General features: G+C 36.5%; 1 long non-coding RNA gene across 1 annotated transcript in view; it reads left to right on the top strand.

The window, feature by feature from the left end:
- The first annotated feature begins 17,023 nt into the window (after nt 1–17,023).
- LOC133249366 (uncharacterized) overlaps nt 17,024–24,603 on the top strand; it is a 31,670-nt gene continuing 24,090 nt past the window's right edge. Inside the window, exon 1 of the long non-coding RNA XR_009736923.1 lies at nt 17,024–17,341. This is a non-coding gene — a long non-coding RNA (uncharacterized LOC133249366). The remainder of the gene's footprint in view (nt 17,342–24,603) is intronic.

The raw sequence follows: 24,603 nt of genomic DNA, 5'->3' as shown, positions 1-24,603 counted from the left end.
TTATGAAAACCAGGGATATCTTAACAACCTATTTGAAAAACAATTTGCCAAAGACATTGACTGTGAAAATCATTGAAAGATATTTCCTTGGTTTTGGTCACGGTAGGTCCACATCTGGCATTTAGTCAATCACTCATTAAATATTAATTAGCATTATTTATACAATTTCAATGCTCTTTTACCCTTTTAATGGGAGAAACCTGAAGAAACATGCTCTTCAAAGGACAATAGGTTCTTTCTCACTGACCTGCAGATTGCTTATCTAAATAAATTTCTTTTTAAAAATAAATTTCCTTTATCTTAAGCCTGAAATAGCAACAGTTAATTAATGCAAAGAAAAGATCGTTTACTTCTCAGCATGGAATTTTTTCCCAATAAAGTTATCCAGTTAATTTTTATCAATATAAAGAAATCACTACACTATTTAGCATTTTCTGAGTCTGCAGGTTTATCTTTTTTAAATATATAGAATTTTTAAAATAACATACCTCTAAAAATGAAAAGTTTAATACACAGAAAGCTATGCATATGTCTAGCAACAGCTAAAACATGCCACACAAGATTGGCTCTTTAATGTGCCAAGAATTTAAAAATCATTCAGCAACAATGTAGGGATTAGGAAATATGGAAGAGTAACATGGTTAACATGGGACTTGTTAGAGTAACTTTTAAAAGTACTTGTAAGAGTAACATGTAAAAGTAAAACACAAATAAAAGTACTTGTAAGAGTAACATGATGCTTTTGAACTGTGGTGTTGGAGAACTCTTGAGAGTTCCTTGGACTGCAAGGAGATGAAACCAGTCAATCCTAAAGGAAATCAGTCCTGAACATTCATTAGAAGGATTGATGCTGAAGCTGAAGCTCCAATACTTTGGCTACCTGATGCAAAGAGCTGACTCATCAGAAAAGACCCTGATGCTGGGAAAAATTTAAGGCAGAAAGAGAAGGGGATGACAGAGGATGCTGTTGAGACTATCTGGACAGTACACATGACTGAACCCTACTAAGGCCTCTATATAAACTTTTATGATTCAAGCCAGAGGGCATGGCAGTCTGCTCATCTTGTGCCAACCAAGACAAGCCTCACATGTAAGTTTGCTGCTTACTTATTAAATTTACCACCTACCAATCTGGAGTGTCTACCTCTCTCTGATGCTGGGAAAAATTTAAGGCAGAAAGAGAAGGGGATGACAGAGGATGAGATGGTTGAATGGTATCACTGATTCTATGGACATGAGTTTGAGCAAGCTCCAGGAGTTGGTGATGAACAGGGAAGCATGGTGTGCTGCAGTCCATGGGATTACAAAGAGTCAGACACAACTGAGTGGTTGAACTTAGTTAAATTACCATGGTTAAATGATATTGTACATTTTTTTTTTCTTTTAGTACACATTTGAGCCTCTGCTGTTTGCCAAGCATTGTGGACAAAGGTGCTGTGGTAGACTTGGGCTGTCGCTGAATTTAGTAGGAAAGGATAGAAGACTCAGCAATCCCAAATTTCATTTGCATCGAGCTGTATGGAGGATGAGAGTGAACAGGTCCTCAAGGAAATTCTCAAAGCTATTTGTCATCTAAACAATAAACAAATATTTGGTGAAACTCAAAATGGCTCAACTATTACCTACTATTTTGTGACTTTAAGAAACTTTTTTTTTTTGACTTGAGACTTTGGGAAGCATTGGCAAGGCAAAATCCAAAAATTTTCTTTTGCCACTTTGGATAGGAAAAACAAAAACAAAACTAAAGCCACTATATGTGGTATATATGTCATTACATCTGTATGCCTGAAAGCATATATTCAGATTCAGTCTCTAATCCAATGGTAACAGGACCCATTACATCACTTCCACACCTACTGGCTTGAATAAATGGGATAGACTTGTGTTGCAGTTTGTCTTTGATTTTCTTTGCAATTTATTTCTGGAATTACAATTAGCAAATCAAATCTATTCTTAAATTTTTCTTAATGTATATTGTGATTATGTTGGAAAAGAAGTAAGAATATTCTATCATCTTTTGGACAGTGGTATCTATATCATATGAAGATTTTTGTGCAGGGGGGATAATACAAAATCTGTACCTTGGGCTGTTTGTAATGTGCTAGAGATTAATATGCCTCTTGGTTATTATAATATTGCTAAAGCATAGACATATAAATTAGATATTTGAGATTCAAAATATACAAACATAATAGTAGGATATAATCAAACCTAAGTCTTCAGATGTTATTTTCCATTATAGAAAATCATTATAGAAGGTTGTCTTATTAAGGACTAAGAAAAACTAAATAAAGGGCCAGCTTTTTATTTTGTTCCCCTTTCTTGCTAATCTGATTTAAAAATTAAGTTCAGATATCAAGGCCACTTTTGAGATAAAATAAGGAGTTTGATTTGATCCTGTCATCAATAATGGAGCAAACCTTTAACCTTTTTTGAAATTTGCATTCACTATGTCCAAAAGGACTTTATTATGAGGTTAATAAGATTGTGTCTGTAGAGTATTTTAAGCTCTTTTATTTTCAGAATGATAAGCAAATGTGAGGTTTTATTATCATTATCATTAGCTTCAAAGGGAATTTGGATTTCACAGCTCAGTGGGATGAAAAAAGATAAGAACCTGGTTACTGGAGTTCAAATAACATCAGGGTTAAAAATTCAAGAAGAAGGTAAAGAGACAGAGGGAGAAAAACCTCATTTCATTGATACATCAATGATGAGAGCCAGTGTGAGCAAGACTGAATTCTAAATAAACTATCAGGGCAAAATATACATACCTCTTTCTCTCTCTCCACACATACATACACATAAACTGGCTTAATCATTTAAATTAATTCCTCTGTTTTTCAATTTAATATGTTACTCGTGTGTGTGTGTGTGTGTGTGCGCACGCGCGTGCTCAGTCATCTGACTCTTTGCAACCTTGGGGACTGTAGCCCACCAGGCTCCTCTGTCCATGGAATTTTTCAGTCAAAGAATACTGCAGTGGGTTGCCATTTCCAACTCCAGTGGATCTTCCTGACCTGGAGATAGAACCCATGTCTCTTGAATCTCCTGCATTGGCAGGCAGATTCTTTACCACTGTGCAACCTAGGAAGTCATATTACTCATTTTCCTATGTTAAAGTCAAAATATAATTAAAATTAAAGGTATTTCTGACCACTTTTATTAATGCATGTGTTCATGGAATTTCCCTCCACATTTAATGCTGCATGTATCAATGATAAATATAGCAGACCACTTCTATTAGATTAGCTCACAACAATTTGGTCGAAAGAAGTAACACTTGAGATATTCCAGTCTGAAATGTATAGTAATATCGAGAGGGAAATCTTTAACATTCTGTGGTTGTTGGTTCTCCCATGATCATGAAATCAAAAGTGACATATTTTCAAAAGAGTTTAACATCTGCACTTTTTTAGTTCAACTGAGAGAAACTCATCGAAATGTAAATCACGGAAAAGTATATACACAGAAATGAATGGATAAACAGCAGAAAAAATAAAAATGTATTACCTCTATGCAACCATTTGTCTTCTGAGAGCATGAGTAAAGCTTAAGTCAGATACAATTAAATGGACTGAAGCTTTAACAGTGACTTTTGAACTGCTTGAATTAACAAAATCAATCCTCATAAATTAAGCTATCAATGATCTATGGTACAATTAAGTTCCATAATCAGAAAATGCTACAGTGCATGCAGTGTCGCTTGTGCTATATCTAACACTGAATTTTAACTACTGCTGGCTAACTATTCCTGCAGGGTTGTGTAAAACTCCATCTGGCACACTAGACACTAACACTCTGATACACGGTTTCTTTTCCATTCTTCAATTTAGGCTGACATCTGGTGGTCTAGGGAAACGACAAGTAATGCTTCTGAATGCAAACCAATTCACAAATGTGGCATTTTTCAGTTTTCCCTTTGTCTATCTGAAGTCCTTGAAATTGCTACCACACCAGTTAATTACATGGAGATTCACATAGAATAACTATTTAAATGGCAGAACAGTAAGGATGAAGAAAATGACCTTCGTATGACGAATTATATACATGTAAGTACATCGAACTCTTCAGTGACTGAAAAGCATCAATAGAAAGCACCATATATTGGCCAATTAGACCCACTCAGAAGGGTACTGTTTAATGGCACCACACTGGGGATCATAATAGGACTGTAGAACATGTAAGATTTCCTTCTTTCTTTCTCCTTTGTCAGGAGAGTTGGAGGGAGGGAAATGAAAAGAGTAAGGAGGAGGGGTAGAATAAGCTACTGTGTATAGTCAGAAACTGATGTTTAAACAGGCATAAGGTAATGTTCAAAAGCATTTATCTTTCATTTTTTCTTTGGGAGGAAGGGGGCACTTCTGGCAGTTTGTGGCCTTCCAGATGGTGAAACACAGTGGGCCAGAAGCAATTCAACTCTCCCCATGCCAAGGATTAAACAAAAATATCCCCAATTAATTTACTGTCTTGTATTCCAGTAATTAGCAGATCATGGAGGAACAGAATGACACAGTCGGCCCTATGATATTCATACTAGTTAAGAAAAAAACGCCCCTGATTTTTCTTGCATTCGGCGCTTAGCTATATCATTTGTAGTGTTTTGACCATGAAGAGACTTAATGCGCATTTTTGTGTTCAAATTTTGATCACTAAATATTTTTCTCTGTGTCTCTTACAGTGATTGTTACTAGTACAGGAAATAAATGTAATGACAGATTTACTTTATCTCCATATTTAAAAAAGGTTCTAGATTGACAGAATTACGAGTGCAGCTCCTCTTATGAAAAACACTTACACAATAAAACAAAACAACAAAAATCAAACAAAAAAAGACTTTGACCTTGCCCAAGAAAGACCATTTTGAATGTTTGGCTTGCTCTGTTTTCACTTACTCTTGTGACTCTAAACAGGTTATTGGAAGGAATGCCAATTATGTTGGTGCTTTTGAAAGATGGCCAGTTCCTTTATGAGGTACCTTAAGCTGCCAATACACAATCTCAGAAAGGTCATCGAGAAGGTCAAATGAAATTGCTTTTAGTTACTAAAAAGCTCACCTGAGTTGAAATGAGTACACAAAAGGGGAAGTGCTTCCACTGGCTTTTACCAGTCCTTTCTTCCCTTTATGAGTAAAGTTTAGTTCTAATCAGTAGCTGTAAGATATTTTGAGAAAGGAGGATGTTATTTTCTTTTAATAAGCTTAAAACTGTTAAATAAACTTTCAAACAGGGAGAAGAATGAATCAGTTCAGTTCAGTTGCTCAGTCGTGTCTGATTCTTCGCAACCCCATGGACTGCAGGACACCAGGCCTCCCTGTCCATCACCAACTCCCAGAGTTTACTCAAACTCAAGTCCATTGTGTTAGTGATGCCATTCAACCATTTCATCCTCTGCCGTCCCCTTCTCCTTCTGCCTTCAATCTTTCCCAGCATCAGGGTCTTTTCAAATGAGTCAGCTCTTCACATCAGGTGGCCAAAGTATTGGAGTTTCAGCTTCAGCATCAGGCCTTCCAATGAATATTCAGGAATGATTTCCTTTAGGATAGACTGGTTGGATCTCCTTGCAGTCCAAGGGACTCTCAAGAGTCTTCTCCAACACCACAATTCAAAAGCATCAATTCTTCAGCGCTCAGCTTTCCTTATAGTCCAACTCTCACATCCATACATGACTACTGGAAAAACCATAGCTTTGACTAGATGGACCTTTGTTGGCAAAGTAATGTCTCTGCTTTTGAATATGCCGTCTAGGTTGGTCATAACTTTTCTCACAAGGACCAAGTGCCTTTTAATTTCATGACTGCAGTCACCATCTGCAGTGATTTTGGAGCCCAAAAAGATAAAGTCTGTCACTGTTTTCATTGTTTCCCCATCTATTTGCCATGAAGTGATGGGACCAGATGCCATGATCTTAGTTTTCTGAATGTTGAGCTTTTAACCAATTTTTTCACTCTCCTCTTTCACTTTCATCAAAAGGCTCTTTAGTTCCTCTTCACTTTCTGCCATAAGGGTGGTGTCATCTGCATATCTGAGTTAACTGATATTTCTCCAGGCAATCTTGATTTCAGCTAGGGCTTAATCCAGCCCAGTGTTTCTCATGATGTACTCTGCATATAAGTTAAATAAGCACAGTGACAATATACAGCCTTGATATACTCCGTTCCCAATTTGGAACCTGTTTGTTGTTCATGACAGTTCTAACTGTTGCTTCCTGATGTGCATACAGATTTCTCAAGAGACAGGTCCGGTGGTCTGGTATTCCCAACTCTCAGAATTTTCCACAGTTGATTGTGATCCACACAGTCAAAGCCTTTGGCATAGTCAATAAAGCAGAAGTAGATGTTTTTCTGGAACTCTTTTGCTTTTATGATGATCCAACGGATGCTGGCAATTTGATCTCTGGTTCCTGTGCCTTTTCTAAAACCAGCTTGAACATCTGGAAGTTCACAGTTCACATACTATTGAAGCATGGCTTGGAGAATTTTGAGCATTACTTTACCCGTGTGTGAGATGAGTGCAATTGTGCGGTAGTTTGTGCATTCTTTAGTATTGCTTTTCTTTGGGATTGGAATGAAAATGACCTTTCAGTCCTGTGGCCACTGTTGCATTTTCCAAATTTGCTGGCATATTGAGTGCAGCACTTTCACAGCATCATCTTTTAGGATTTGAAACAGCTCAACTGGAATTCCATCACCTCCACTAGCTTTGTTCATAATGATGCTTCCTAAGGCCCACTTGACTTTGCATTCCAGGATGTCTGGCTCTAGGTGAGTGATCATACCATCGTGGTTATCTGGGTCATGAAGATCTTTTTTGTATAGTTCTTATGTGTATTCTTGCCACCTCTTTTTAATATCTTCTGCTTCTGTTAGGTCCATATAATTTCTGTCCTTTACTGTGCCCATCTTTGCATGAAATATTCCCTTGGTAGCTCTAAGGGAGCTAGAGATCTCTAGTCTTTCCCATTCTATTGTTTTCCTCTATTTCTTTGCACTGATCACTGAGGAAGGCTTTATTTTCTCTCCTTGGTGTTTTTTGGAACACTGCATTGAAATGGGTATATCTTTCCTTTTTTCCTTTGCCTTTCACTTCTCTTCTTTTCACAGCTATTTGTAAGGCCTACTCAGAATTCCATTTTATTTTTTTGCATTTCTTTTCTTGGGGATGGTCTTGATTCCTGTCTCCTGTACAGTGTCACCAACCTCTGCCCATAGTTCTTCAGGCATTCTATCAAATCTAATCCCTTGAATCTATTTCTCTTTTCCACTGTATAAATCATAAGGGATTTGATTTAGGTCATACCCAAATGGTCTAGTGATTTTCCCTACTTTATTCAATTTAAGTCTGAATTTGACAATAAGGAGTTCATGATCTGAGACACAGTCAGCTCCTGGTTTTATTTTCACTGACTGTACAAAGCTTCTCTATAAAGAAAAGTCTACAACAAATTATCAACCGGAAAACATGCCATTTAGTAGACTTCATGTGACTATTACCTTTAAGAACGGTTGGGGCAGAGGAAATTGAGACTGATTTTAAAAGCAATCAAAGAATCTTTGTGTCTCTCACAAATATCTTATACTGATTATTAATAAAAGTGATCTCAAAACCTGACCATTTTTTTCCCCCTTTGGCTTTAGATTTTGTGGTCTCCTTAAATAAATACTTTTCCCAAAAAAATCACTTTCAGGCTTATGTCTCATTTTTATCAGTCTAATTTCCTCTCGGACAAAAAAATGTAACTTATATTTCTACTAGAGATTCCAGTTTACATATAAATATGCAGTCATATTCAGTATAAGCAAAACTATTTCTTTGAAAACATAGTATCTATATCTTATTCAAAGACTTTTTTGCATACTAGGCAGAGTCCCAAGAAGTGGCTTGCATGTGCTCTGGGATAAGCCATGTGTTCTGAGACCTCTATTACTGAGTAACCCGTATGAAACCTGCTCATCACCTCTACCAGCACCACTCCTCACTGCCACCTACTAACACCTCTATCACCTCTGCTTCTTGCTGAGGCTGACCTGTCGGGTGCCTGCAAAACCCACAAATGCCAGCACTAGAGCTCACAATGAGACAATTTCTGCTGCCGTTCACTGAAGATGGTGTGGCTCCTCTGCTTCTTGCTGAGGCTGACCTGTCAGGTGCCTGCAAAACCCACAAATGCCAGCACTAGAGCTCACAATGAGACAATTTCTGCTGGCGTTCACTGAAGATGGTGTGGCTTTGGCTTTGGACCATAATGGCAAATCTTCTTAGTTCAGATTGAGTTTTACTTCCTCCCTCCCTCCCTTCCTTTCTTCTTCCTTTATCAAGGAAACTATTGCTCAATTAATATGTTTAGATGCTAAGCTATTTACACAGAATGGAAATATAGTTACCATGTAATTTTATAATAGGATCCCAAACTTTTAAAAATACAGAATACTCTCAGAAGGACATAGGGTTCTTTAAAATGTTGAGGACAAGAGCCAAGAATGTATCTTTCTCTTCCTAATAGAGTAGAGCTAGATGAATTTTAGATAAATAGATTCCTTAATTGGTGCTACTTTTATTGGGTGATACTCTGGTAATCCTATTTTAGAATCTATTTCTTAGATGTAAACAGACCCATTTCAAAATATAAACAAATGATAGCATAATAAAACACAAGGTAGGCAAAATTTAAAGATCAAATAATACAGTTATGTTTATGTATATGAATTATTTTAGTGCCCTCCCCTTGTTTTCAAATCTTATATGAAGCATGATTTATAGATGTTGCCAGGAAGAGAAAGGAGAGAGGGAATCACTGAATCAATAATCACTGAATACTTTGTTTTTCATATTGTCCTCAAATTCTCATGAGATTGTGAGGAAGGGAGGGACACATGTAACATTTTTTCAATAGTACTGTTAATGAAATGGCTTAGTTGCTTCTCCACTTTAAGATATAGAAATTATATTAAAGGTATATCACTTTAGATAAAAATAGTAATCAAAAGGGAGCTAGTAATATGAATTTGCTTTTGAAAAGTAGATTTACTGTACATTTCTAGTTTGGTTTTATGTAAAAATACTGAGAATATGTTTAAATGTTAAAGATCATCTATAATACATACATACATTAATGTTTAAATGCCATTATTTCTAATTATATAACAATTATCCTTTCATTTAATGAAACTTGACCCCTTAAATGAAATGCAGTCCAATATTAGTTCATAGGTATCAGGGATTCATTCCAGAACTTAAAACATTTTCTGTAACTCTAGCAGTTGGACCCATTATATGCTTCTAGGTTTAAGACACAGGGATACTAGTTTTGAATCAGGGCTACAGTGGCAGTGTGTCTGGATGTATATACACAAGGTGGCTCATCTTAGCGTGAAGGTTCATTTCCAAATGGTTAGCTTGAGTAGACAGTGAGATTTGATGACTCTCTTGTCAGGCAGCCAAGAGTTCCTGAGATGGACCAGTATTTGTGTTCTAGAATGTAATAGCTGGATGAAGGCATCTGTCATGGCTACTGAAATTTCCTTTGTTACAGAGGGAGCCAAGTACCTCTTCTTTTTTGAGAGGCTATGTTTTTGCTGTTTTTTTTTTTTAACCTGCATAGTCACGGCAGGGATTTAAATGGTTGGCATTTGTGTATATCCTTTGAGAGCCAGCCCTTTTCCTGCCCAGCTGTCTATAGTTCCAGAAGTCATTAGAAGCCAAGTTGCAGTTTCCTTGATTCTTTCCTGAAAATTTTTCCTTTTCTCTTCTTTCATTTCTAGATGTCCACATGGCCTTATTATGGGAGCCAGAATCCAGAGAATGACTCAGCCAAAGGCAGATTTCAAGTGTGTGTGCTATGTCCAACTCTGTGATTCTATGGACTGTGGCCCACCAGGCTCCTCTGTCCATAGGCTTCTCCAAGAAAGAATACTAGAGAGGGTTCCCATGCCCTACTCCAGGGGATCTTCCTGACCTAGGGATTGAACTCATGTCTCCTGAGGCTCCTGCATTACAGGCAGATTCTTTACCTCTGAGCCACGGGGAAAGCCCCAAAGGCAGATTAAGGTTTCTAAGTATAGTGGTTGAATAGCAGTGATTGAGCCTACCTTGAACTTATGTGGCACAGTTTAAAAGACATTTCTTTCCTTTTTCACTTATGTAACCTGAAATTTCCATCATTAGAATCATCATTTGACTGAAAGTATTATCACTGTAAAAACAAATTATGTATCAATCACTATGTTAGACACTGGAGATAAAAGATGACCAAGGAATTGTATACCATTACTATATGATGAAAGAATACTCAGTAAAAATACATGAAGGAGGAGTCTTCCTAGGCAAGAGAAGAGATTCAGTGAAACTAAAACAAGGATTGAGAACATTTAGCAGGTAGAGAGAGCAGCATGGTGAAAAGAATGAAAAAGCACAACCTGTGAAAGTAATGGGAAATGAGAAAGTTAGTAGTATGATCATATCTTCAGCAACATGGAAGGTAAATTTGAATCCTGAGGACAGAGAATACAGTTTGGACCTGGATGCAAAGAGCTGATTGAGACAGAGAAGTACTGTGAGAGGGGAGAAGAAGGGCCAGAGTAAGAGGCATTCAGGAAGGGAAGTATATGTGTTTTGCAGTGGGAACCTCCTTTGGAAGAAAATCCATGAACACTGTATAAGGGATATACGCACTGGACCAGTTGCATATCCAGTTGCAGAAACTGAAGGAATATAGTACTATCAAGATTGGTAAAATAAAGGTTAAGATCGGAATCTAGGGTTTGTTCAAGGAAGAGAAGGGACATCTGCCTTGGGCCTGTTAGGAACAGAGCAGTAAGGGCATCAAATTCACAGCATGTGCAAAGAAATTCAAGAGTGAAGAGCATATCCCCAATTGCTGAATTGCATTACAGTACTAACAATTCCTCAAATAATAGCAGCTAATATTTGTATTATTCAATTTCTGATTATTCACTATATTACCTCATGATTCACCATGTATTCTGGCCCCTTTGGAACAATTTGAGAAAATGAAAATAATTCTTTACCATTGTGTCTTCAAAATTGAGTATCTAGCATGGTACTGGAGGTTTATAAAGATAGCATCAATATTCTTAAAGAATTTTTCCATGAGAATTTAACCAATGGATAATTTAAAGTATTATTTTCTACCAAAATTACACAGATAAATTATCGATAAGAACACAAAATGCACAAAAAACATAGGACTAAGAATTAACTTAGTGTGAGAAGTCAGTTCTCAAGATTATGTGTTTATTTCTCTCTGCTGCAGGGAACAATATTCAATGAAACATTTCAAATAATTCCTATTAAGATACTTTCCAATAATGTTACTTTAATTATCTAGCTGAAAGTGAAAATATTTAAATATATTCATGGCTAATTAAATCAGAAGAGTAAAACTGGTAAGTAATGTGTTGTTTCTTCTTACTCCAGTCCCTGTAATGAGACTAATCAAATAATGCCCATCATCTTTCTCACAATCAAAAACACTCACAATGGCCTTAGTAGGCAGATAGAAAAGATGACCTGTGGATTAAAGTTGAAATTGGTTGGGGCATTATGGTGAAAGTTTTCTCTGTTTAATGTAGTGAGGTTGTCTCAGCCCATAGCATCTCACTATTTGAAGTTTTGTTTAAGTTTTAAAAAGGAATATATTTTTCTTACTATGATACTTGATTTCCATTTCAGCAATGCTATCACTGTAACATAGTAGCCATTACAGCTGATATTTGCACATAAGGAGATTGAACATTTCTTTTCTTTCCCCAAAACCATGCTTTCAGCTCAAGACCTCATTAATTCTTGTTTTACTTACTACAATAATCTCCTGACTGGTCTCTTCGCCTTTAATCTATCCTTACTTGAATCCATCATTCTATCTGCTTAATCTTCCTTTAGCACCATTCTTTTATTTCTCCCCTTCTTAAAAAGCTTCAGTACCTCTCACCTCTCCATTTCAAAAAATATTTTAAATTCTTTAGATCAATTCTTTTGTAGCATTTTGGTTTTTCTGCTCTAAGTAATCTGTTAATCTTCTAAAAGTCATGGACCTTCTCCCAATAAAACTGCAATTATATCTACAGTTACACCAAAGTTCTACAAAATGTCCAGGTAATCCACAGACACTGTGGAACACCTAGGAACAAGAACACCTGTCTTTCATTTATTTATTATTAGCAGGCTTTTACTATATGTAAATCACTGTTCTAAGTACTGAGGATAAAGTAGCAAACTTTTAGATAAAATCTCTATCCTTATTTGGCTATATTCTAGTGTGTGGAGGTAATGATAAAGAAAATAAATAAGTAAAACATACAGTACTTGATACAGTGATGAATGTTAAGGAGAAAACTGAAATCAGAGAAGTGGGATAAATCAGAGACATCTTGAAAGGATGTTGAGACATTAAATAGGACAATCAAGAAAGTTTTTGTTGATAAAGTGGTTATTAAGCAAAAACCTGAAGAAAGTGAGTGAGCTAACCATATAACTATTTGGAAAAAGCACCCAGGCATTGGAATTAGTAAGTGCAAAGGCCCTGAGGTGAACATGTTTGGGAAGTTTGAAGAACAAAAAGACCGTCAGAGCTGTAGTGGAGAGAACAAGGAGGTAATTAGAAATGAAATCAGAGAGTAACATGTAATAGTATAGGTAGGGCCTCATAAGTCACAATAAGTGTTGTAAGGACTGTGGTGTTTATTCTAAGTGATATATCAGTCTTCAAGTTATATTCAAATTTCTCCACAGCTGGTCTTAGCCAACTCTTTCTCTCAACTGTGACTGCTCTCCAAGCCATATAATTTTATTTAATCCTCCCAATGTAAAATTCAACCACTTGCATCCATATTATGTGTCATTGTTCAGTAGCTAAGTAGTGTCCAACTACTTGTGACCTCATAGACTGCAGCACGCCAGGCTTTTCTGTCATTCACTATTTCCTGGAGTTTGCTCAAACTCATGTCCATATATATACATACACACATATGCATACACACACAAATATATATGTACTTTTATATATAAATGTACTTTTAAGTCCATACTTAGATATGTATGTAAAATATTTTCTTGACATTATAATTATTAATTCATTCAAACTAAAATTTCACAATTAAAACAGAACCAAAATGGTATTTGATCTTTATGGCTTATAAATCACACAAAAGTTTAAGAAAATAATATTGTAACACTGTTACCAAGGCAGAAAAATTTGTATCAGATAATTCATGTAATAATAATTACTGAAGAAAAGTTTTTTATTCAAAACATTAACTTTTAGCAATTGATCCAATCACACATTGTTTTAAGGTCATTAAATAAAGATTCAGACTTCTTGGAGTATTTACTGATCATCCACTATGTTCTAGGTATCTTGCTAGGGACTGGAGATACATTGATATGTCAATCAAATGATTTTGCTGCATAATAAATTACTCAAAATCTTAGTAGCCTAAATCAAGAAACTTTTAGCCTTTCTCACAAGCCACAAGATCTACTGGGCAATTCCACTGGTCTGAATCAGTTTGGGTGATCTCTGTGGTCAGGTAGTATATCTCAACTGGGGCTGTTTGGTCTAGGTTGACCTCATAAAAATGATCACTTGCACTCTGCTTGAGCTTGGGGGCTACAGCTGAGATAGCTCATCTCAGTTCTATGTGGTCACTCATCCTCCAGGAGGCTAGAGTGTACTTCTTAACAGAGGACAGTCACAGTGAATACAGGAGCAGTAAAGATGGAAGTCCCACAGTGGGAGTGCTTTTCAAGCCTCCGCTTAAGTCATATTTGCTATCGCATTGGCCAGAATCAATCATACGGCCAAGCCAGTGTCAAGGAGGGAGGTGACAATTAGAGACTGTTACTACTACATTTGTCATATATGGTGCATTTCTGAAGGTGACAATTATAGTAGATGTTCTGTTTTATAGTAGTAGCAACAAGACATTTAATATTGCAATATTCATAAGTGACAATTTGAAGAAAAGCCAAAATGCAGATCAAACCTTATAAAACACCTTTTTTTTCTAAAGAAAGTTATTCTACAGAGAAAGATGCTATTAAGAACAGCTTCTATTTGTTGACTACCAGGTGCTTGACATACATTTTCTAATTTAATATTTACAGAAAGTCTGCCAGCAAGAGTGTCACTTTGTGCATAGACAGTAATTTGAGGGTTTCAGGGGTTGTTACTTGTCCAGAGTCACTCAGTATGTTTTGAAATCAGAATTTATGCTGAGATCCTACTAAAAATAAAATCCATGCTCTTTTCTCTCTCTCTCTCTAATAGAAAGAACATGGGAGGAATCATGAAAAAGGATGCATTCTTGGCTACACAAACTTTCTTCATGTAACCAACATTTTACCTCCTAAATTTCTGTTGACTCCATTCTTTACTTTCAATCTTGCCCTCTGTCACCCTAACCTAAGCTTTTGCCTGGATCACTACAGCGGTTAATACCAGGGGTACTTTTTCAAAATTTAGATCTACTCACATTCCCGTTCCCCTTCTTAAAATCTTTTAATGACCCCTCTCTTCTTTTCTCCTCTCTCTCTCTCTCCCGCTCAATTACAAAACATCAAAAGATTGCCAGGTCTGGCCCCTACTTCTCTAAAATAAACATCATGCTCCAGACATAAGCCTTTCTTCAGCAATCAGTAAGTCAGTTCCACCAATACATATTTTTTGAACAGCTACTATGTATCTGTCTGTGTTATTTGGTATAATAGACAAAGATCACTGCACTCAACAGATCCTGTGTTCTAGCTGAAGAATCAATCACAATACATATTACATATAAATTACAAAGTGTGTGAAAAAGCAATATGAGGAGACAAAGAAAAATTAATCAAGCCTCATAATACTGGAGGACATAGTGGAGCAGACTTTAGTGTTATGGAAAATAAGATGGTCAGGAGAGGCTTCACTAGGAATGTTAAGGAGCTGGCTGAGAAGATACCGCGTGACTGAGGAGATACCGTGTGGATGAGGGCTAGAGTGTTAAGCGGAAGCTCTACCTGCTCAGAGGATAGCACGACTGATGCTGAGTGGGGAGGGTGAGCAGAGGAGAGATGTCAAAGAGATAATGGAGGCTACACACAAGGTAGGGCTTTGTAGACCACCGCCATGGGGCCTTTCTACTTACAAAGCTCTCTCCCTTTTTTATTTGGTAATTCCTCCTCAAAATCCAGCCCTTAGCTCAAGTTTATTTCTGCTGGGAAATCATCCTAATTAACTCAAATAAGTCACCCTATTGTTGATTCTTACCACACTATGAGACTCTCATGTAGTATTTATCACAGGTGTGCTCTATATTTTTGACATGATTATTTTGTAATACTAGTACTTTTTCTGTGGCTGTAAGCTCCATAAGGACCAGAACTATTTCTTTCTGTGTCTGCCACAAACTCAACAGCGCTATCACAGTGTTGAAAATCCAATATATGTGCACTAAATTGTGTTGAGATGAGTAATGAAGTATGGTGGTGGTGGTTTAGTCGCTAAGTTGTGTCCGACTCTTGAGACCCCATGGACTGTAGTCTGTCAGGCTCCTCTGTCCATGGGGATTCTCCAGGCAAGAATACTGGAGTGGGTTGCCATTTCCTTCCCCCGGAGATCTTCCCAACCCAGGAATCGAACCCAGGTCTCCTGCATTGCTGGCAGATTCTTTACTGACTAAACTACAAGGGAAGCCCTGTAATGAAGTATACTAAGCAATTATTATGGGCTGCCCTGGTAGCTCAGCTGCTAAAGAATCCACCTGCAATGCAGGAGACCCTAGTTTGATACCTGGGTTGGGAAGATCCCCTGTAGAAAAGAATAGGCTACTCACTCCAGTAGTCTTGGGCTTCCCTGGTGACTCAGATGGTAAAGAATCCGCCTGCAATTCAGGAGACCTGGGTTCGATCCCTGGATTGGGAAAATCCACTGGAGGAGGGCGTGGCATTTTCCAGTATTCCTGCCTGGAGAATCCCCATGGACAGAAGAGCCTGGAGGGCTATAGTCCATGGGGTCACAAAGAGTCAGAAGGACTGAGCAACTAAGCACACAGCACAGCACAAGCACTTATTATGGAGTGATACAGCAGAGTGAATTTGAACAAATCACTTCTGTGGGCCAGGCTTTCATTTCTTCCATGTTAAATGGGGAGTTATCTCCAGATCACATGAGTTTATATAATTTGTTGATTCTGTGAGAAAGATTTAATATATTGCCTTATAATGTATTAAAGAGTTAATATAGTCCTAGTTCTAATGCTTTTACAAAGAGATGTTGTTACCGAAAACACAAGCCCTTGTGCCCTATGCCCAGTGAGGCCAAACAGTAATTCTGGAGTTTGAAACAGAGAAAGGTTTATTACAGGGCCCTGCAAGGAGATGCCTTAAAAATCCAACTCCCTGAAAACTTGCAGCAAAGCCCTTTGCTAGGAAAGTGAGGGAGGGGCATGGTGAGTTGTTACAAACTTTTTGGTGTCAGATCCTTTGTTCTTGAGGTCAGGTCATAGCCAAGTAATGAAGTTACTGTAAATCTCTACCAAATGTTACTCTGTTCTGACAAGAAAGGGCAAGGTCCCAAGGCACAACTTTCCCCTCTGAGGTACCAGCCCGTGCGGTCCTTGCTAAAAGGAGTCAGATCTTAGCTGGCAGCTTCCTCAGGGCCAGGTCCCTAGACCTGCCCAGCTTTCATCGCTGGGGGACCCAGGTGCCCGCCCAACTGACCCTCAGGCTCCTCAGGCCTCCCAAAGGACGGGCGGGCCGGGTCCCGCAGACTGCAACCCAGGCCAACTTCTGCTTCTACCTCAAGGGCAGTGATAAGGCAAGGGCTCGGGAGCTGCATGGGACACAGCCCCTAGCTTGTTCCCTGGGCCCCCCAGCTCACCTGCTGGCCCAAGGCCAGGTGAGCTGAAGGGTCTCTGGGAGAAGGCCTGACTCTCTCTTACCTCACTCTCCACCTGACGACCGTTGGCTGAATCGCTTCACTAATCCTTCCTCATTGACAGTTCATTACACTGCAGCACCGACCAATAACAGAGCAGTACTACTAACGGTCACTCAGTGACAGTTGGTTGATTGTGGGCAGGGCCAACCGAGGCACCAACCAATGGCTGAGCAGGACCTGTTGCCTGGTAACAGGGTGCAGAGTAACGATGCACAGCGATGGCTGTGTGTTAAGGGCTGTGCTCACTGTGCTCTGTTACACTATTATTCTAAATAAAATTTGCTATGGGCCAAATTGGGAACTTTCCAAAATATATATGTTGACTTCCTAAAACAAAGACAAATCGGGGCTTAGCCAGGGGGAGAGTGTGATCAAGTTGCTGTATGGAAACTGTCAATGAAATATGGTAAGGAATAACGCAGGAACAAATCGGAGATCTTTGAAACAACTAGTGCTGATCATCAAAATTTACAGAACTTCAGTTCTAAAGTTTTCCTGTACCTCCAGTATGCATCTTACAAGGAAAATTATATGATAGAGATAGATTGCCTAAATACACAAGGCCATGGTTTTTTCCAATTATGAATGGCTGTTTGATATAATCAGCTTTTCAAATAACATTTATTTTTGACAGCACTGGGTCTTTGATACTGCGCAGGCTTTTCTCTAGTTTCAGAGAGCAAGGGCTACCCTCTGGTTGTGGGTGCTTGGGTTTCTCATTGAAGTGATTTATCTTATGGAGCAAGGGCTCTAAGGTGTGTGGGTTTCAGTAGTTGTGGCTCCTGGGCTGTAGAGCACAGGCTCAATAACTGTGATGCATGGACTTAGTTGCTCCACAGCAAGTGGGGCCTTCCTGATCAGGGATTGAACCCATGTCTCCTGCATTGGCAGGCAGATTCTTTACCACTGAACCACCAGAGAAGCTTGATAAAATTAATTTTTAAAGATAAAAAAATCACTTCTGATTATAGATGCTTATCTTATTTGAACATTATAATTTATTTTTAAAGAAATATGAAAATCACTATCAATGTATATTATGATAACTAAGTACACTGTACCATTGAATTTCATAGAAAGCCAAAATAACCTAGACCAAAAAAAAAGGTGGGGGGATAAAACCCAGAATCCTTTATCTTAATAAAGCATGGAACTGCCTATAGTATTCTGATGTGGATGGCCAGCTATGGCTCCCCAGAGTGGTTCTTGGATATTTGAAGAGAGATTAAAAAGCAGTCACATTGTCTTAACACAGAAAACTAGAAAAGGTCCTCTAAAAGTGGCCACTAGCAACATTTACACTGGCAGTAAGACTTGTTAGCTTCCTCTTTTTGAAAAATATCCTACTCCAGAGCATGCCTCTCATCCATATCCTTCCTAAAGAAATGACTGTCCCAAGAGGAAGTCTAGCTATATTAGAAAGTCCAGCTCTGTATATAGTATTAAGTGGAAGACTGTGTTTTTGTTTCTCGTTCCCACATAGCAGCCATTACTTCCCTTTATCTCCATGTTATTAGATTTTACCACAGTTTATGTTTCATTCCAAGTGGAGTGGATAACCTGCAAGTGTGAAAATCTGATTATGCCTCAGTAAGGCACTCTGGGCTGTTAGTAGATTGTACACATTGTTTCAAATTTGGCTTTCAGCCTCTCCAACATCTTCACAAAGAATGTGAATACCAATGGTTATATCTGTAATTTTCTTTTTTGTGCTTTTTGCCATCTAATGCTAAGTTGTTACTCCATAAGCTCCATTTCCTTTATATGGTACACAGCTTGACCGTATTTTGTTATATTCGTCAGAACTTGGCCTCCATCTGCATGGTCTTTTTTCTGATCCAACTGTGTCATATCTCTTGGTGTAATTCCTCGTCTCATGACACTTTTACATCTTGCAGTATTACCCTTCCATCTGGCAAATGGTCCTTTATGATATTTTACTTATCAAGAAAGGCACGCTCCTTTGTTGAGAAGATTTTGTTTATTGTATATATATTTCCATATGTATTCAAATCATTGACTGTCCCTTCAACATTACTCTTTGGTAGATAGCATTTTTTTGAGGAAATATAAATGTGAAACCTGAATAAGCTTGCTGTCTGTTAAAGATGTTAGACCAATAAGAAAATTCACTGATGAACATATGTGTTACTGTCTGTTGCACTCTGATTCACTACTAGTGTGGCTATATGGTAAACTCAGTGTACTTGTATCAAATAGAATCTAGAACACTGTCAGAAAATTTTATTTAATGTTCACAATTTAATTTCCAGTAATAAATACCCAATGTCATTATGAAAATATGCAGGTGAAGTAAGAATGAAAAAAAAAATAATTAAAATATAAGAAATAGATTGTCAGTTTCCATCTATTATCCAGACTGTTAGATGCTAGACATTAACTTATAGGTTTTTAACTTATAGGTAGAATGCTTTCAAATTAAGTTCCTTATTCTTCAACCCTATCATTCTAACCACAGTAAAGGAGTACAGCTTGTTACTCTGTTAGGGGCAATGTGTGATTCAGACTCAGACTATACTTCTCTGTCATTTGTTAACTTTTAACTATAAGCATATCATTTAATTTTCTCATTCCCTATTTCTTTATATTTAAAATGAAAGAATTGTAGTATTTGATATCCTAGATATATATAACCTTGTGATGACATGACTACTCCACATTTCTCCTTTTCTGTTTCTTCTCCCTTAACCCTGAAAATGAAAGTGAAATTTGCTCAGTCATGTCTGACTCTTTGTGACCCCATGAACTATATGTACAGTCAATGGAATTCTCCAGACCAGAATACTGGAGTGGGTAGCCTTTTCCTTCTCCAGGAGATCTTCCTAACCCAGGGATCAAACCCAGGTCTCCCGCATTGCAGGCAGATTTTTTATCAGCTGAGCCACCAGGGGAATTCTCTAAAAATCCTGTTTCTTTCTAACTCATTAATTAGTTTTGTGACTATTCTTCAAATTTATAAAGTTATATAATTTTTAATTAAAAATAATGTATTACTGTGTGTGCCCCTCAAGAAACCCATTTTCAGTAGACATATCAGCCAATACAACACAGTTTCTAAAAAGCTAATGATAGGGAATGATCCTATAATTGGCCTGTTCATTTTATATATTTAGAAACTGAGGATCAAATAGATTAATCTGTAACTGATCAAAGTTTTTAACTATTTGGTAACAGCAAAAGGAATTGATTCCCTTTATATATTTTTTGCTACACATTTCCCTCCATTCTGTTAATATTGTTGGGTTAGGATTTTTTAAGGAAAAAATTTTATACTGTACTCTCAGACTAATGCTTCATGGTCAACTTGTTATGAACTATGATCATAACCCGTTTTTCTGCCAGACTTATGGGATATTTTGTTTACCCTCCTAATGCACAGCTCCACTATTGTCTTTATTGAACTACATTCTGTATCTGATTATTTCTTTACTAAACTATTGTTTCTTCCAATCTTTATGATCTTACATAATCTTACTGGGCCTCAATTTCTTCATTAGCAAAATAAAGGACTTTGAACGGATTAACTCCTGAGATACTGTTTACCTTCAAAGCACCTAATTGTCCGAATTGGAACTGAATCTATCTTCAACTCCTTAATGTCACTTTCAGATTTTAAAAATATGTTCCGTAGTTTATCATCTAGACACTTGATGAGAAGACAACACCAGGCCCCAAATCAACTCTTCTAAGACACCATTTGTCACATTCTGCTGAGTTGACACTAATGCATTGATCCCATCCCCATTACTCATTTATATTCTTTGCAAGTGTTTTCAGTTTGGGGGGGATATTTGTCTGTCAATGTTTACAAAATTCCTGAGGCAGATTAATTTTATTTTCTTTTTTTTTTTTTAATTTTATTTTCTATATCTTTACATTTTGTAAAAAATGTTTCCTTCTTCAAACTGATGAGCTTATACAAATTTATTCTTTACATTACTTTCAAGACTTTAAAAAGAAGGAAATGTTAGATCAGTTCAATTCAATTAAAAAAAAATCAATATTCTATTGATTCTACAAATACCAAATTTGTCAAGTTTTAAGACTGAGAGACAAATGGACTATAATTAGTTTCAGAAGCTTACAAAGCTTAAATTAATCTTATAAAGTAATTTAGCTTTATATTGTCTCCTAGAACTTTTATGGAATTAGCCGAATTAGGTCCATAAGCTTCATTGTTTTTCAACAATTTAATATATTAATAAAATTTTGAAGAGTAAAAAATGTTATGTTATTTTCCAATAACTTCACTTAACCTTGCTATAAACTGCAATACCAAAATTGCTTGTAGTTCTTCCAAGACATTTACTTAATTAATTCAAATATGTTTTGCTCCCTCTGTAAAATGGCTTTGAATATAACGTGGTGTTCTGCTTCCAGGATTTTGTTTCTATTGTCTCTAGAAAGAGATTCTGATCTTTGCTTTGCCAGCAGAGGGCACATACACATATCCTTCTTTGTTTCTTCTAATCTACAAAAAGGAAATTTTTAAGATGCCTCATTTAAAGCTCTATAACATATTACCATATTTGAACTGAGTCTAATTGATAAAACAAAACAGCACATTCAGATTTTCTCTTAAAAGTTTGATGCCTCAATAAAAACTAAAAGACACTGGAGTACTATTGCCACTGAAACAGAATATCAGTTTAATTAAGTATCTGTTTTTGCCCTGTGAAATTTGGTTGGTGATTTTACTGCTCATTTTGTTTGGGTCATATTTTGATCTGGCCCTTTTGCTTTTAGTATTTGATCTGGGACTTAGAATCGACAAAGAAGCAGTCAACTAATATTTATTTATGTGTTCATTTATTTGTAGAATTAGCAGAAATTTAAACAACAAATAATCTGTGTTTTAGCCTAAAGTTGCTATAATAAACACTTATGCAGACTATTGAATTTAATTGAACAGTTATTTAAATGTTTCTGAGAGGAGTGATAAAAAATCAGTCTGTTGACCATTTTGGTTAATGGCTTAAGAACACTCAGAAACATTTTAATCTTCTTACAATGAACGGATAAAATGGTAGCATTTTTACACTGTCAGCTATGTGAGCACAGTGGAGCATCTGTAATTTCAACATTATGCATATGCATCATGTAATTATATAATTGCAGATATGTTGCATCAAAAGGTTATGCTTTTAAAATGGAAAAGAAATATTGAAAAGCAGAAGTCAGAGGCTCATGTGCTCACTTTTATCTGCAGCAGCATAAATTTTAAGGATTTTGTATAAGCCACTCTACAGCCTGACTTGCACCAAAACCTAACCAAGAACTCAGAAATGAAGGTTCAAATGCTACATTAACTTTTACAAAATTCTAATGCATTAGATCAAGATGATTAATAACCTTTATAGGCTAGTCTAAACTTTAGTTTATGTGAACCAAAAACTACTGTGATTTTTTTCTTTTTTTGAGACGTCTGTATCAGGACACTTTGTATTTAATTTAAAAAATAAGTTATTTGAAACTTAAATACAGAAAAATACTAATGATAACATAAGAGTTCTGTTCAAAGCTTAGATTCTGCTGTTTTAAGTTTTTCTAGCAAAAGATAATTAAAAGTGATTTTTGTAGAAGAAGAGTTTGTCTGGAACATGCCAGACAAAGGAAGCAAAATCACTCTGAGAATATAAGGCTATTTCCATTCATACGGAGGGCTTTTTTCAAATAAAGACTTCTCGTAGAGCCCAATACCAATGGCAACCCCAATTGTAAGGCTGCTGGGGTTACTATTAATGACAGTAAACATTTTGGCAGGGCTGAAATTCTTAAGCAATTAAAAATGTTGACGGTTTTAAATTTTACATATTTATGTATAGCTTTAGTTAACATCTACAGATATAATTACAAGTCGTTGTTGCTGTTTAGAGAGTAAGTCGTGTCTGACTCTTTTGCAAAGCCATGGACTGTAGCCTACCAGGCTCCTCTGGCCATCAGATTTCCCAGGCAAGAATACTGGAGTGGTTTGCCATTTTCTTTGCCAGGGAATCTTCCTGACCCAGGGATCAAACCTGTGTTTCTTACATTGGAAGGTGTATTCTTTACAATTGTAAGTAATAATGATTAATTATGATTTTTAAAGAAAAACTGGTGTCTGTAGCCCATAATATTTTAGTCTCTCTCTCTGTTTTTAATAAAATTAGAGACTCTACACAGTCTTAAAACATTGAATCTGTCTGACATACAGAAACTGGAATGCTGAGTATAAAAGAGAGAAATAAACTGTAAGAACACAGAATAATCAGAAAGGTTAAGTGCCTCACAAAGAAACAGATTGTACACACCATGAGTACATATGCATTGTTTCCTTGAGAGCTAACAAATATCCAGTTCAAAACAACGCTTCTCTGGTGCCATTGTTTTTTCTCTCTGTGTCCTCATTTCTTTCTACTTTTTCCTGTCTTTTTTTCTTTCTCCTTTTGCTAAGCTGGATTATAGTATCATAGTTTGCTAAATTTACAGCTAATATCTTAGGTGTCATTCATTTTACTTTAAAATCTGAACTGTATCATGGAAAATTAATATGCTAATACAATGGCATCCATGAGGCACCAAGGCCTAATGGAAGAGGTATCAGACCAGAACTCAATTCTCCTAGTTTTTTGTAATTTACACTATGCAGGTGGACCAACCAATCATCTTTCTTTTAAAAGTCTGTTTACTTTGTTACTGAAGCAAAAGAACAGAACAACAAAGTATGCTTCATATTTCTACAACATGCTTAAATTGATACTGTAAATATAAATTATTTAAAATTTGTACACATTTCAAATGTGCAGCAATTGACTTCTCCTTTATCAATAAGGAAGTGGGAAGAAACTGAAACTTGTGGTGAGTCCTTAAGGTATGAACATGCTGGGGTTTTCCATTATGTGATTCATTGTGAAATAAAGAAAGAGAACTAGAACATAAACATTGATACTGCCCCAATTAAACAAATGCATTTATCATTCTAACCAATAAATTTGTTTTTAAATTATTATTGTTCACATTTTGTTTTTAACCTCTCAGGTTGTATGAACCAACCACAATCCTAAGTGGATAACTCAAGTTAATTAATACCTTCACCTGAAAGAGCTAAAAAAAAGAATATTGTCTTTAGTTAACTGGAAAGTTTTTTTATTATTCATATTATTTTGAGGTATTGTTCCTTTCAGAAGAGGGTGAATACTGTGGACACATATCTATTTCTGTCCTATCTCAAATCTGCCTTGATGAAAACTAAACCTGTTATACAGAAGTGGGTATTCAGTTACCTCTATGGGAATTACTTTGTGTTAATGATTAAACAGCACAATATATGTGTTATAGTTACAGTGTGATAAAATGTTTAAAGAGATAACATGAATTAATAAAATTAGTTTAATACTTTCCTTTCTAAAAATGGTCAAATGAGAAAATATAGGTTAGAATTGGTTTATGATAGTTATGTAAATAAATACTGAATTCCAGAGTACTTTGCATACACAAAGTACTCTGTATGGAAGAGGAAGTATTGCATCTTTGCCAATTTTTTTTTTAAATCAGTTTATTAAAGTTAAAGAAATAGAGCTGGCTGAAGGCAGAGAAAGCATTATGGAGGTCCCCAGCTACAGGTGAACTTTCTCCTGGCCAACGGAAGGTTGCAGGTTCCTTATTATT

This window comes from Bos javanicus, chromosome 6 (assembly GCF_032452875.1).
Source record: "Bos javanicus breed banteng chromosome 6, ARS-OSU_banteng_1.0, whole genome shotgun sequence".
Classification (NCBI taxonomy): Eukaryota; Metazoa; Chordata; class Mammalia; order Artiodactyla; family Bovidae; genus Bos; species Bos javanicus.
This window is presented reverse-complemented; position numbering and strand designations above follow the sequence as displayed.